General features: G+C 35.9%; 1 long non-coding RNA gene across 1 annotated transcript; it reads left to right on the forward strand.

Moving 5' to 3' along the window:
• Positions 1-5146: 5146 nt before the first annotated feature.
• Positions 5147-10918, forward strand: LOC138719544 (uncharacterized). Its single transcript, XR_011337227.1, has 3 exons — positions 5147-5217; positions 6369-6455; positions 10880-10918. It is a non-coding gene; the product is annotated as an uncharacterized lncRNA (long non-coding RNA).
• Positions 10919-13913: the final 2995 nt, after the last annotated feature.

A 13913-nucleotide genomic window follows, 5' to 3' on the forward strand; every position in this document is an offset into this window, starting at 1 on the left:
CTGAAAATGAGCTCATTACTGTTCATTTTCTTCTTCTTTTAATCTGTTCATCAAGTGTGTGCTGTCTTTAAAATTTTCAAAAAGCATTTCAGGAATCTGTAACAAAAGCAAAGTTAAAAAATAGACTCCAACTAATGAGAAACAGTCATGCGTCAGTCACGAAGGCAGGAATTTAATTATTGAAGAGAGAAAAGCAGGGATGACCCACAGATCAAAGAAGTGAACTGGGAAAACAAATATGAAATTATATAAAGTGAGAGAAAAAGGAAAACTGAGAAACCACAGATATTGAATCTGTCAAATGAAATGCACAACAAACTACATTTTAGTACAAATGTAATTTCCTGATGCAACCTACTTTGGTCAGGCTGAAATTACTTGTAATATTATAATTTACAGATAAAGAATTTAATTCATACAGTGGTAAACTGAAGGATCATTTTTAAATTAATCTGAACTTTAACTGTTCAAGATTTTTCTCGGTCTGCTTGTTAACTCTGCTGTCTGCCACACTGTGTCTTGAAGGTAATACTTCAGTTTAGAGTATGTACTTACATTTAAATATTTTTATTTACCTGTGTACACTAACAGGATTTCATGGAATGACCTGCAGTTGAAGTTTCTTATCAAGTAACTTAGTAAATTAATTGCAGAGTCAAATGTTAAGTCATTCTAAACAATTCTGTATGTAACAGAATACATCCCCTATGCTCTCTTTTGTTTTTCTGAATATACCTCAGTTTTTACATATTTTCATCAAGTTTGGTCTCTATTTTGTCTCCATAAATCAATGAACGCAAAGCAGTTTAGCAATGCTGTAAATTATGAACTCTCTGCTTTATTACATAAATTAAGACTGTCTTTTGCCAAGCAGTTGAAGAATTCAGAAGTAAACTTTTCTTCCCGTATTCAATTTCTGTTGTGCAACATTGCTTTGTGTTATTTCAGGTGACTCAGCATGACTCATGACACTGGAAGCACAATTTATAACTGAAAAATGGGCTCTGAAACTGTGCAGTTAGCAAAAATGATGGCCTAAAAAGGTATCAGAGCCCTTTAAAAATATTAAAATATATGACCTTCAATAAAGCTTTTTATTTGCACTAGACCTTAGCATATAAAATTGGTATAATGGAAACAGATTTCAGTAAGTATTCTGATAGCTATACTCATCCTAATAACAGTTCCACAAGGCTCAGCTAGAAACATATCTTTTCCTCATTTTTTTTTATTGCATTTACATAGCATGTTTTGTATGTGCTCTTCAATATACTTGAAAGGGAATTTCCTGTGTTGGATGGGCACAAATAATGACTGGCACGCTTTTGATATTCATAGAAACACATTAATACGAACCCAAGTAGTAAGAAGTGCAGAATTGTAGTATAGTTAGTTTGTGGACTATATGTGATGTGATAACTATCCTTACAACAAAAGTTGAGGGCCATACTACCTGCAGGTCTGAAACTTTGTGCAGAGCGTGAATTGATTTTGCTTTTGTGGTGTCTGCCACAAATTTGATCTTACTGGTGGTTCTCAGGGTCTTCTCTATGCAGTTTTGAGCAAAAGTGTGTGGTAAGTTGCTAGGTTTCATTTCCATACCAGATAGTTTATGTATTTGAAAGCTCATTTCTGTATGTGTTACACTATAAAAGTACAAAGTGATGAAAGCGTACTCAGAAACTGGGGTTCTGAATTCTCAATTATTTTCATTTCTGAAATTTTGAAATGTGGGTATTTTATTTCTTGTCCTTTTAAAAATAATTGTATAGTATTGCCTGCCTTCTCTGAGGTATTTTCAACAGAGAAACTAATCTGTTAATTTGAAAGTCATGTCGGTCGACAACTAGCCCTGTAAAGGCCTAGAAAATATATTAAAAAAAATTCATCTCTCATGCGCTTTCATGTGCAGATTAGCTACCATTGCTGCCTTTCAGCTCATCTTAATATCAGGGCTTCTGCATACTAAGCATGCACTTAGTTACTGATTACTGCAAGAGCCTGGAAGTGATGATCCTCTTCCTGTTGGAGAGCTGCATAGCAACATATATCCTGTATCATCTAAGAATTTTGATAGCTTCTGTGTTTCCAAGATTCTAAAATAAACTCTTAACTCATACTTGCTCAAGGGCAATGCGACTTCTCAACCCCTTCTGCTGAAAGTCATGATGTAATTGAACATCATGGTGATAAAACAAGACATTGCAGCCTATGACAGGACAATACAAAGGGCATAAAGCTTCAGAGCCTGGATTCTAGTAGAATCACGGGGAGGTAATGATTCAATGATTTATATGATTGAGAGTAAACACATTTTACATTCTTTTACTTCACATGGAAAAACACGTTTTGCATCCGCTCTGCTACATGTGAGTATCTAGGATGCTGCAGATGAAATTCCTATGGCCTGGAATAGTGAATTTCACTTGAGAGCTCCTCTTTAACCAGAAAAATAAATATTTTTGAAATAAAGAATATTTCCAAAGAAGATAAAGTAAGTGCTCATCTTTGGCTTCTGAAGAGAATTGAAGTTGTCAGTTTTATTCTGGATTGAAAAAAATGAAACAAATTCAGTTTAAAATTGACTTTTGAGAGAGATTCCTGTTTTGAACCCTTCAAGCTTAATGTTGAAAGAGGGATAAATGTAGATATAGTTGAATATAAAACAGCTGAGAGGATTTATTAGACATTATGATTTGTAAACTTTAAAGAATGGAGAAAATCTTATATTCACAAAGTAAAATGAGAAATAGCAATAAGGAATGCTTAATACTGTGTATTTTTATAAAGAATTATACACGTCCTTTTAAATAAATGTTTAAGATAATCTTAATTTGTGACGAAAAAAAAAAGTTATGAATTGATTCCAGTCATATAAAATAAAGATTACAGTAAACTTGCAGACTTGAGGTTTTCTGGCTGCGTACTTAAAGGTCAACATCTAGATTATAATTTTCCAACCAAGATTTGTTATCCTTGCTGCTTTTTTAAAATCAAGCTTGTTTTATTTGAGATACTAAGATATTCTTTCAAGCTCTAAGTACACTCTTATTTCTGAATGGTGGTTTGATTTATTTAAATATGTTAGGCACCTAGTTTGACCTTCATCTTCCCATTTACTTTTGTTGATTTAGGATCCACATTTTCTGTTTCCAGTGATTTTGGCACCCAGGTTGAAATACTGGATGCGTACTGTTAGGCTGAGCAAAATAGATGCAAGGTGCTAAAAGAAAAGATGTTTTCTTCCTTATGTAAATCTGCTGAGCTGAGCAATAGTGGTGCATTCTTCTGAGATTTTCCATTTGGTAGTGCAGCTGATTTCCAGCCATTCCTATTTTTCACGCAGTACGAGTTCAGTCCTGAGCTCATACATCACTGACCACATGCTAAAAATGGAATTCCATTTACATTTAATATATCTTCATCCTATTTCTTCTTTCTGGAAGGCTTGTTAGGCTCACATCCTCTTCCTAGCAATCCTCCTCCTTTATTCACGTGGGGTGCATTCTAAAAGCATGGATATAATTCTTGGTTCTTTCCTTCTCCCCTCAACATATAATTGTGTGTTGGCTCTTGAAGAGACTTAATAGCCCTCTCAATGTTCAGACAGATACTTTAGAGAAAGATATATATGCCTAATTAATAAAAGTGTGGCACTTCAGCATCATGTATCATCTGAGCATCACCCAATTAAAAGTAACACAAAAAAGACATGAATTGTGATGTCATTTACCCCTTTTCTGTCTTATTTTGATGTTGGTAGAAGGAGTTGTCTATCTTTACTTGAAGCTTGTGTTAAAAACATAAAAGAAATTCTGACAGTTTAAAGATTACATAGATTTTGAAAGCATAATGATGAGGTTATTGACTACCTTTATACCATTTCAGTTTTTTGTTTTTCTTTTCAAATATTTATGATGTCAGTGCGGGTTATTGGAATTTCATCTTCTGGAGCCTCACTGGGCCATAGCTGTTTTGTAGGATAATAATGGATACCACATGGCAATCAAAGGTAAGAGCATAATTCCTGGCATTTTGTCAAAAGCTGTCTCTCAAAGTCCATTTTACCTATAAACTTATATTTGTTTACTGTAGTGATTAATGAGTATTTACACTTAACGCAGTGAAGATTTACTTGAATAGTAGATGTGGTTGGTAGATATAATATGTGGAATGTTCAGATTTGCATGGATCTTATGCTTTGCAGCAGAGGTGATTTACAGTGCAAGAAACTTTCCAGACCTACCTAGGCTTAATTATGAAGAGAAACACCACTGTGTGTTACTACCCCTGTTTTTTAACAATTCTGGAAAAATAAACAGTTAAAGAACCGGTGGCATAGGCTGAAGCAGGGCTAGATGTTGGCTCACTTGTTCCAGGCTGTGCACCTTTTGGACTACTGTAGCTATAATGTGTAACTGAATCTTAGATGCTGTTAAATTGGAAAGAATTGCTGGTTGTTCCCTGTCCATTGTTACGTATTTTTTATTTCCTGTTTTCCTTCCTTCCTACATTGTAATATGTAGTTTTGTAAAAAAAAAAAAAGCAGCAAAACACTTTGAATAATCACGTGCTGTAATTTTGCTTCTATCAGAACAGTTATTTTATTATATTCCACAATTTTGGGGGGGTTGGAGGGAACAATTTCCTAAATATTTATCAGTTTTGAAAATACTGATGTTCCCAAGGATTATTGCATAGAAGTCAAAGATAGTAATTAATTTTGTTTGAAGGATAATGGTATGAATTTAGTAAACTAGAACCGTGTTGTGAAGCTATTTATGCGATTTATATAAGTGTACTCCTTTACTTTTTAATGAATTTTGGCCTGACAATTTTACCAAAGCGCAGTTCAGGTCTCATGAACAATTACAAAATATGAGTAAGCCTATATGACTGTCGTAGCCAAGTTCAGTTCAGACTGAAAATATACTAAATGAGTTGTGCTGAGGGTCCTGAGGTTGCATTGTCTGTCAAACACACAAACCAGCTGCAGCCACTTGCAGGAGTTTTGAGCAAAGGAAGAACTTGGCTGGAGCAAGGACAATTTTGAGAATGAGAGAGTTCTTGCAGTATTAAGGGATGTGGAAGAATAGGCCAGGAATTATTTTTCAATTTGCCTTCTTTTTAAATTGCGCTACTGTACAGGGCATTGTACTTGCACAAGAAGAAGAAAGGTGCTGTCCTCATTACGTGTCGCCTAGTCTCGGCATTAAGGTAAGAGTGGACATACTTTGGAGCTCTCCTTTCAGAACACAAACATTAAAACAGAGGCGCTTCTAGATGTGTCATAGAAATCAGCCAGAGCCTTTCTTTGATTTCAAGAAGTACTAATCCAGACGTTTCAGATATCCTTTGAGGGATGAAATCTGTTGCTTACTCTAAGATTATTTAGTGGATCAAGGTACACCAAGTATGAAAGAGTGAAGAGTTGTTTTCACTTCTGCCTTGCTTAGTTGTTGGATCTTTCTTTTCCAAGTGGCCATTTGAGGGGGCCATGGAAAATACTGTTAATTAGCTGTTGATACTGCTCTCTGTGCATTTCTGAAGAAATGCGGTTTTCCACCATATATATTAAACAGCTTAGGAAGTATTCCCTAGATGGTGTGTGTAATAAGGATCAGGATTTTAGCCAAATGAATAAACTATTCAGAAATTTGAGAGCACCACTGCTGTGGCTGCAATCTGTTTGGCTGGCTCATTTGAAATATCCTTTAAAGAAGCCATACTGAAAAAACATTTTTTGGACCCAATCTTTGTCTCTCAGTTACACATGATTTTGAATTTGAAACAAATTAGACCACTTTTCAAAAGCAATATCGTTAAAGAGGAGGCTGCGGGGAGACCTCATTGTTCTCTGTAACTACCTGAAAGGAGGTTGTAGAGAGGAGGGTGCTGGCCTCTTCTCCCAGGTGACAGGGGACAGGACAAGAGGGAATGGCCTCAAGCTCCGCCAGGGGAGGTTTAGGCTGGACATTAGGAAAAAGTTTTTCACAGAAAGGGTCATTGGGCACTGGCAGAGGCTGCCCAGGGAGGTGGTTGAGTCACCTTCCCTGGAGGTGTTTAAGGCACGGGTGGATGAGGTGCTAAGGGGCATGGGTTAGTGTTTGATAGGAATGGTTGGACTTGATGATCCAGTGGGTCTCTTCCAACCTGGTGATTCTATGATTGTATAAATATTTGCTTGTCATGAAGTTCTTATTTTTTCTTGGCTGGCAAGGCACAATAACTTGTTACTTAAGGAAGAAGTTTTGTAAAATACACAGAACTACATTAACATTTTTAACTAAAATAAACTAGTACTTGAAGTTCTATGTGAAATTAGTTTACTTAAGCCATATATTTTTCAACTCTCTTTTTTATTGCAGTGACCTTTCATACTTGACTTAAAAATTGGAAGGCCTAAGTTGTCTCGGGAAGGGGCTGGATTGCAACCAGAAACATTGGTCTTCCTGGTGAGTGCTGGGCATTAAGACACTCAGACTATATCTTCTTTGTTTTTTATGTGCTGGAAATGGGTATTAGTTTATTACATAAAAGTGAAAGGTGTCTGTGAGAGAGGCAGATTTCCAGATGTACACCATAAGTGAAATTTTCCTAGCTGTTCTTTCCATGCTAGTTTATATCATAAGTTGTCTGAGAGAAAAGTATATTCCGTACTCAATCCTAAAAGACTGATGTTCATCTATATATTAAAAGAATTAAAAAACCCACCTAAACATAAAAAGTATATTCATTTTTACAGGTTTACGGGTGGTGGAATCCATTTCTAATAAGCAAAATGAAACTAGATTAATGAGACTATTTTGTGATCTTGTAAATTTATGAGAGAACATTTGAATTTTCAGCTCAGTCTTGTTTTGTAAAATATGTGACTTCACCTGAACCACGTATAATTTAATCTGTAGTATGTATTTGTACAATAAAATAAGGGAAACTTTGCGATGACTGGAAATCTCCACTGGTGAAGTATGTTCAGCTGGTGAGGTATGCAGCTCAGCAAGCACAGAAGAGACATCCAACTCCTGAAATATGCATTCTGTTAAATAAAGCTTTGTAAAATGTTAACAGTAATGTGTATACAGTAACTCATCCTGGAAGGTGCAGTCAGTTGAAACTCTAAAAGAAGAAACGGATCAACAAAACACAGTTCTTGCTACTAAAATATGCAGAACAAAGTAGTAAATTATGCATTCTGGTTATTAAAATATGCAAATTGATCTATCATGTGCATAGCAATTTGACTAGAAAAATATGTACATAACTCAATGAAGAATCAGCAGGCTGTGCAATTTAATGTATGAATTACGTAACTTGATCACAACAGTAAATGAAATATTAAATGATAAAATACATTATTTAGATGAATCATTAAAGAACGCTAAAAAGATTGAAGATCTGATCGTTTAGAGGCGCTGATATTCTTGGCGACAAAGTAATTGTTATAGGGACCCTAAATCTCACATCTGGACACGCTTACTTCAATTGCCATTACTAGGAGTATTGCTTCATTCTGTACCTGTGTTGGAGTGTCAGAACCTGGATTTGACAAACTTGATGAAGATAAATAGTATGCATTTGAGATTTAATACCAGAGCTTTTGTTTGCTTTGCTTTCCTGTTCATTTTTGTTGGTCTGTCTTTCATGATGTGGCACATGAGTCTGAGGACTGTATTTATGCTTACAAAACCAGCTGAGTGACTCGGTAAACTTCTGAAAAAATAAACACAAAATCAACCAAAGCAAGATTTCTGTGCCTGTGGTTTGAGGAGGCAAAATGTAATGTCTTTTGTTTTCCATTTACTTGGGGTTGTGTTTTACTTGTGTTTTTCAGTGCCCTTTTGATTTCTACACAGCCTGTAGGCTGGATTTTTCTCTCTTAGAAGCGAAGAAAGCCAGTACAATACTAGTAAGCCTACTTTTGGGACATTGCCAGTCCTTCCCATTTGAAAGGAAGGGCTTTCAAGTCCTTCAAAAGGACTATTTGTTATTTACCAACCTGCCTGAGAATTTTCCAGGGGAAAAGACAACTTTAGCAAGATTTGCAAACCTTAGATTTCCTTGCTGCTCTTTGGCTTGGTTTTTGTTCTGGGAACGATACAGAAATCCTATGGATTGTATTACGCTTGTTTCCTAGTGATAGGAGATTAAACCCTTTTCCTAGTGATAGAAGGTTATGTGTCTCCTATAAGCTTCTTTGATGTCATTACTCTCTTCTGGTTTGTAGGAGTGTTATATTTATATCTTTGCAGATCATTCTTTTGTTCAGAGTAAGCACAAGGTGTTTTGAGTATCACTTCGTGGCAAAATATGGACCATCATAGCTCTGAAGTGAAAAGTAAATCAGCAGTCTCATAAGGACACCAAACCAACCTTGATTTGTACGATAAGCTTGCTTTTCCCAGATATGGGCTGGGTGAATTACATATAAGATATCTGTGTTCCATAATTTCCATTCAGAAAATTTGATATAGGGAGGCAAGGAAAAGCTCATTTTGCCATATAAGAAGGTTGTTACTCTCAAATATGTAATACATAATGATTTAATTTCATTGAATTTCAAAGCATGAGAACAGCACATAGGATCAATGGCTTTCTAGGCCATTTTGTTTTTTACAGCAACTGGTATCTGTTCAGGAAGCCTGCAAGGGCAAGGCAAGCACATAGTGATGCTCATAGAATGTTGTCTTATTTTCTAGGCTTCTGGAGTCAGAGGAGATGTCATTGTGTTAAACATCCTTTCCTAGATAACTATTCTGTTGGTTTGTTTAATTGCTCTTTGAATCTCTGCCGACTTCTAAATGGAGTTCAGCAGTATAATACATACTGCTTGATGAAATAGCTCATTTTGTTTGTTTTGAGCCTATCCCACGTTAATTTGTTTCACGCCTCCCATTTTTCTAGTAGAAAAGATAGTGAGCAGTCCTTATATCTTTCTTCTTTTCTGTTGTTCTGTCTTTGAGTTATAGTTATTTCTTGTGTGGCAGACGTTCAAAATTCATTGTTGTAGTTTCTTGTATCTACATCTAATTCTAATCTAACCCTTTCTGGATGCTGGGAGTGAAAGTGAGCTTCTGGCAGTAGGGATAACTTCAAGGCTTTTATTGATAAACCCTTCCAGAACTGCCTGATATTGCTGCTCTCAGAAAGGAGTTGATGAGTGCATCATACTTTGTACCCTCTGCTCCTGCTCACAAGTGCACAGACCAGTATATAGGAACTGGATGTGAAACGTTTTATGGAGTTCAAATCTTTTCCCTGTCTGAATGAATTCTCAATTCTGGTCCTTCAGCCTTTCTCCCCCTCCTTCCTGCAACAGCTAGGAAACCTTTCTGTGAGTGGGAGATGCTGTTTCTGCAGTCTCTGTGCAGCGCAGACTCTCTCTAACCGCTCCTGTGCTATTTGTCAAAAGTAAAACAAGACTGCCCCAAAGGTGACTATTAGTCTGTGGGATGCTTTTGTCCCATGATACAGCTTAATTTGATTCTAGGAGTGCCTAGGACAGGTCCTGCATACCCAGTAAGGATGGATACATGGATTGGGCTGGTTGGAATTGGCATTTAGCACAAGCAGTCAGCCAGGCTAATCAGCACCATCTGGACAGATATATCAGAAGTACTGATGGGGGATGAGAAGGAAGATGCTGGACAAGAGAATGAGGGAAAGCGATGGCTGAAGAGTGAAGCAGTACAGGCATAGAATGCTGAGGAGAAGGAGATACAGGTAAAGCAAGAAGGTGAGGATAGAAGGGCAGAGCAGGAGAAAGTGGAAGGACAAAATATCTGGTAGCAGTGCTTCATAGGGTAGTGGGGCTGTCATTTCATTTTCTGTGCTAACTATATAGTCATTCAAGTGCCAAATTGCTAGTTGTGAGGAAAAATACCTCCAGAACATGCAGAAGATGTTTGGCTTTGGGCTAGATAATGTATGAACTGGCCACTAAATTTATGCAGTGGCAGATAAGGTGAAAATATACATCTTTCCTTCTGGAAAATGATACAGGATTCCGCCAGCTCAGGGTCCACCTCTGACTATAACAAAGAGTCCATACCTCTGTATTAGGGACTTACAGAGGATGATTTTCATGTGTGGGCTCATTTCAGGCTTCTTCCCTGGGCTGCTGATCCTGCAACTGCTTCTACACAGAGCTATACTTAAAGTACAGAACTGAATCTATTCTATATCTTTACACAGAACAGCGTTTTCTGGCCCTAAATGATTAATGTGGTATGTTTAAGAGTATAAAATTCATTTTCTATATTTGGAATTAGACCAGAATAAATATAAAACAGAATATCCCTTGTGCTGCATAGTTTGTAATTGAGTTTGCTCCCTTTTTCAATCTTGAACATAGAGCTTATAAATTAGTGGGGCAGCAGAGTGAAACAGAGTGTAAAATATTGCAATAAAACAGAACACTTTGCATCTTCCTCTCTCACAGTTATGATCATTACAGTAAACAGTTATTAAATCTCAAAAGATTACTTTAATTGAATTGCTTGTGTAATGATAGCTTACTGTTTCTAGAGTCCCACAGATTTAAAACAAAAAAACTGCTCTTCTTCCCTCCGAAGGAACAAACCTTTTATCTGTTTGGTACAAAAAAGAAATAATACAATTCAACATCTTACATGCAACTCTTAACATTTCTTACATATCTATTACATGTCTATAATCTTAATGCTATTTTGCTTCTATTAAGTTGCCATTACCTTGTTGATAGTTTTGTGGTTTTTTTCCAAATTGTTTAAAGAGCAGCAAAACCCACCAAAAAAAAGTCACTTTACTTGACATTTGAAAGGTGACTGAAGAGATAGACAGAGTTACAATCTTCCTATTTTTTCCCTGGTGTATTAATCTGTTGCAATTCTTTCATCAGTGACGAGTGGCTCTTGATGTCCTGATTTGTTAGGCATGCTCACAGGTAAAGGTATTTTTATGACCCCTAAGAAGAGGAAAATACCAAACAGGTATGCCAATGCTTACAGCTATTAGTACTTGTTTAATCGTATTTTCTTGAAGTCTCATGTATATATATGACTAACTGTTGCTGCTTCTGCACCATTTTTGCAGTGGACACAAAGTCCTAACTGTCTTCCCCCAGTAACAAGTCTCTGGCAAGCTAGTGGAAAGGTATCCTGGCATGAAGTGATGCTCTCATGTCTGTGCTGGACTTGTGTTGTGTAGTTGGAGTATTTCAACCTTTAGCAGAATCTGTTTGCAACCCAGTGGTGACAGGCAGGGGTCTTAATTTAACTCTTATTTCCCATCATCAACAAGAGTACCCCAGCGTTATATGGAGCCCTATTGCTTTCACTCCCCCTTAAAATACCTGTCACCTTGTCTGGTGATTCTGTGGTGAGTTCATGAAAATCTGAATATCATTTGGGATGATTTGTGTCTAAGTTGGTATGTTTTAAAATTTTTCTTCTGTCCACTATTTAAAAGAGCGGTATATGAAAAAGGAATAGAAATAGATTAACAGCAAATATGACAGAAGTAGTCAGACATTTACTTAATGAGCCATTACAAATATGATCCAAAGACACATATGAATTGGGCACAATAAGGATTTAAATGAGATTTGATAGGCTACTTTGATTAAATCAGATTTTTAACAGAATTATTCAAATGTGTTCAAGCTGAAAAAAAATAAATCAGAAAACAAGTAAAGTAATTGCAATATTTGCAGTAGTAAATACTTAGAATTTGTAAAACATAAAAATACTAAACCACATGACTACCAGAACAGTTTGCTGTAATAAGTATAGTATCCTCAGCTGGGAAGGGTTCTATAAAAATTACAACTCCTAGAATGAGTATGAGATCCTCAATGAACAATTTAGTAGCTGAAGAGAGGAATTAACATGGTTCGGGTATCTTTATGGCTTAGTCAGTCCTTTAGTAAGAAGACATTTTGGATAAATCTACTATAACAAATAATATCTCTAACAAGAGCAACCATTGTGGTAAGTGATGGTGCTTTCCTCTCTTTCCTCTCCTTAAAGGGGGGATGATGAATATGATGATGATGATGATTATTATTATTATTATTTCTGAAAGGCAAAAATCTCACCGTTTGAGTAATTTAATTAACAGTCATTTAATATTCAAGTCTGATGCATTTCTTCATTTATGGTGTCATTTGTTATCTCACAGATGACAACAGTAATTACTTTCACCATCACAACTAGCACTGGGTTCTGTAAGTGTTCTGGTTTTCTGTACCAGTCTGACATCCGAAATAAGTCATTTAGTCATCCATTTTTCCTCCTTTCTGGAAGTCGTACTCACGAATCGTTTCACCATGTAAATCTAAAAGCTGTCTCTGCTCTATATTTTGTAATGGAGGAAGTCCCAGATAGTGAGCTTTTAAAAGTGTTGATGAGTAATAGTCCAGGAGTTTTTCAAGTTAAGGTAGAATAAAATATCAAACTGTAGCTCCTTGTTTTTTCGAGCAACAAAGTTTCTACTATTTACATTTTTCTGGATAGTGTAAATTGTAATTCTGTATGAATACCAGGGCAGAAAGATAACATTGATGCACATCTATCAGTGAAATGTATGCTGTGTAATAAAGACAGAGACAGAATCATCAAAGTCATTCTGTTTTGGAAGTGTCCCTCAAAAAATATTAGCATTTCTGTCAAGTTAATTGATTGCCTGAATATGGTTTGTTCATGTTCAGCATATTCACTCAGTTAAAGAAAAGGAAGTTATGTGCCTTCCATCTGTCAATTTGAGTCTTCATAAACTTCCTATCAGGATTATCCAGCTGTGTTCATGCTGAAAAATAACACCAAAACCTTAGGTAAAAATAAAGGTCCTGTACCTTTTATGGTAGCAAACAACTGGAATTGGTAAAAAGGAGAAACACAAAATTGCTGGCTTATCAGAACAGTTTACTGAGCAAAACGCTCTGTGTAGAGAAGAATGGTTTAATCTGAAAGAGGTCATCTAATTTCAGTCCTCACAGAAATTGGTAGTCAAAATAAAGGTACAGACTACGCAGTGCTCTTCTCTTTTTATTTTGACATTGGTTGCATTGTATTAATATAATTAAAGGATGAAGCATGTTTCCTGTACCTAATATGGGGACTAAGCCATTCTTAAGCAGTTAGAATTTGCAACATATTAGTAAGACTAGTGTTTCTGATTTTCTAATATTTTTCAGGATGTAAGAAGGAATTGAGTACCCACTTACTTTCTCCTGCTTTTCTGCAGATTAGTTTCTCATACTGTTTTACTCACAATATGTTTTTTAAGAGCATAAGGTTCTATCTCCATATATTTAAAAAAGGAAGATGATGCCTGTGTTCCTTGTTCGTACTCAGACTCTTGAGCAAACTTGCTCATAGCCTTAATTTAAAAGAAGTCTAGAAGGCAAAAAAAAATTCATAATGTAATGTACAGCTTATCCTGAAAAGGATGTTTCTTCTCCTTGTGTCATGCATTTGTTGATACTAACGTAGCATTTGGGAATGAATCTGTTGAAAACCTATTGAAATTACGAATTCATTTTTTTTGAGGATACTCTTCCTTCTGCAGGACAGAAGTTACCTCTTTGACATTTTATCTAACAAAACAAGCTTGTCTCCATCTGTTTCTTAGTTGTAAAAGCTTTCCAGTCATACTTTACGTAAGGTACACATCTGTAGTGTTTGGGTTTTTTGTCCACTATTATATATGAAAAAGAAAGTTACTCCAAAGCAGATGCAAGTTTCATCCTCAACCCCTCATAACATTCACAATAGAATAATTTAAGGTGTTTACTTTGAGATGACTATTTAAAATTTGGAGACAAAATATTTCTCTGAAATGTGCACATAATTGATGTTCAACAAATTTAAATACTCCATAAATATTCTCTTATAGATAAAGACATAATGCCTGCTCTTACTTTCATTCAGTTA

Source organism: Phaenicophaeus curvirostris, chromosome 4, assembly GCF_032191515.1.
Source record: "Phaenicophaeus curvirostris isolate KB17595 chromosome 4, BPBGC_Pcur_1.0, whole genome shotgun sequence".
In the NCBI taxonomy this organism is placed as follows: Eukaryota; Metazoa; Chordata; class Aves; order Cuculiformes; family Cuculidae; genus Phaenicophaeus; species Phaenicophaeus curvirostris.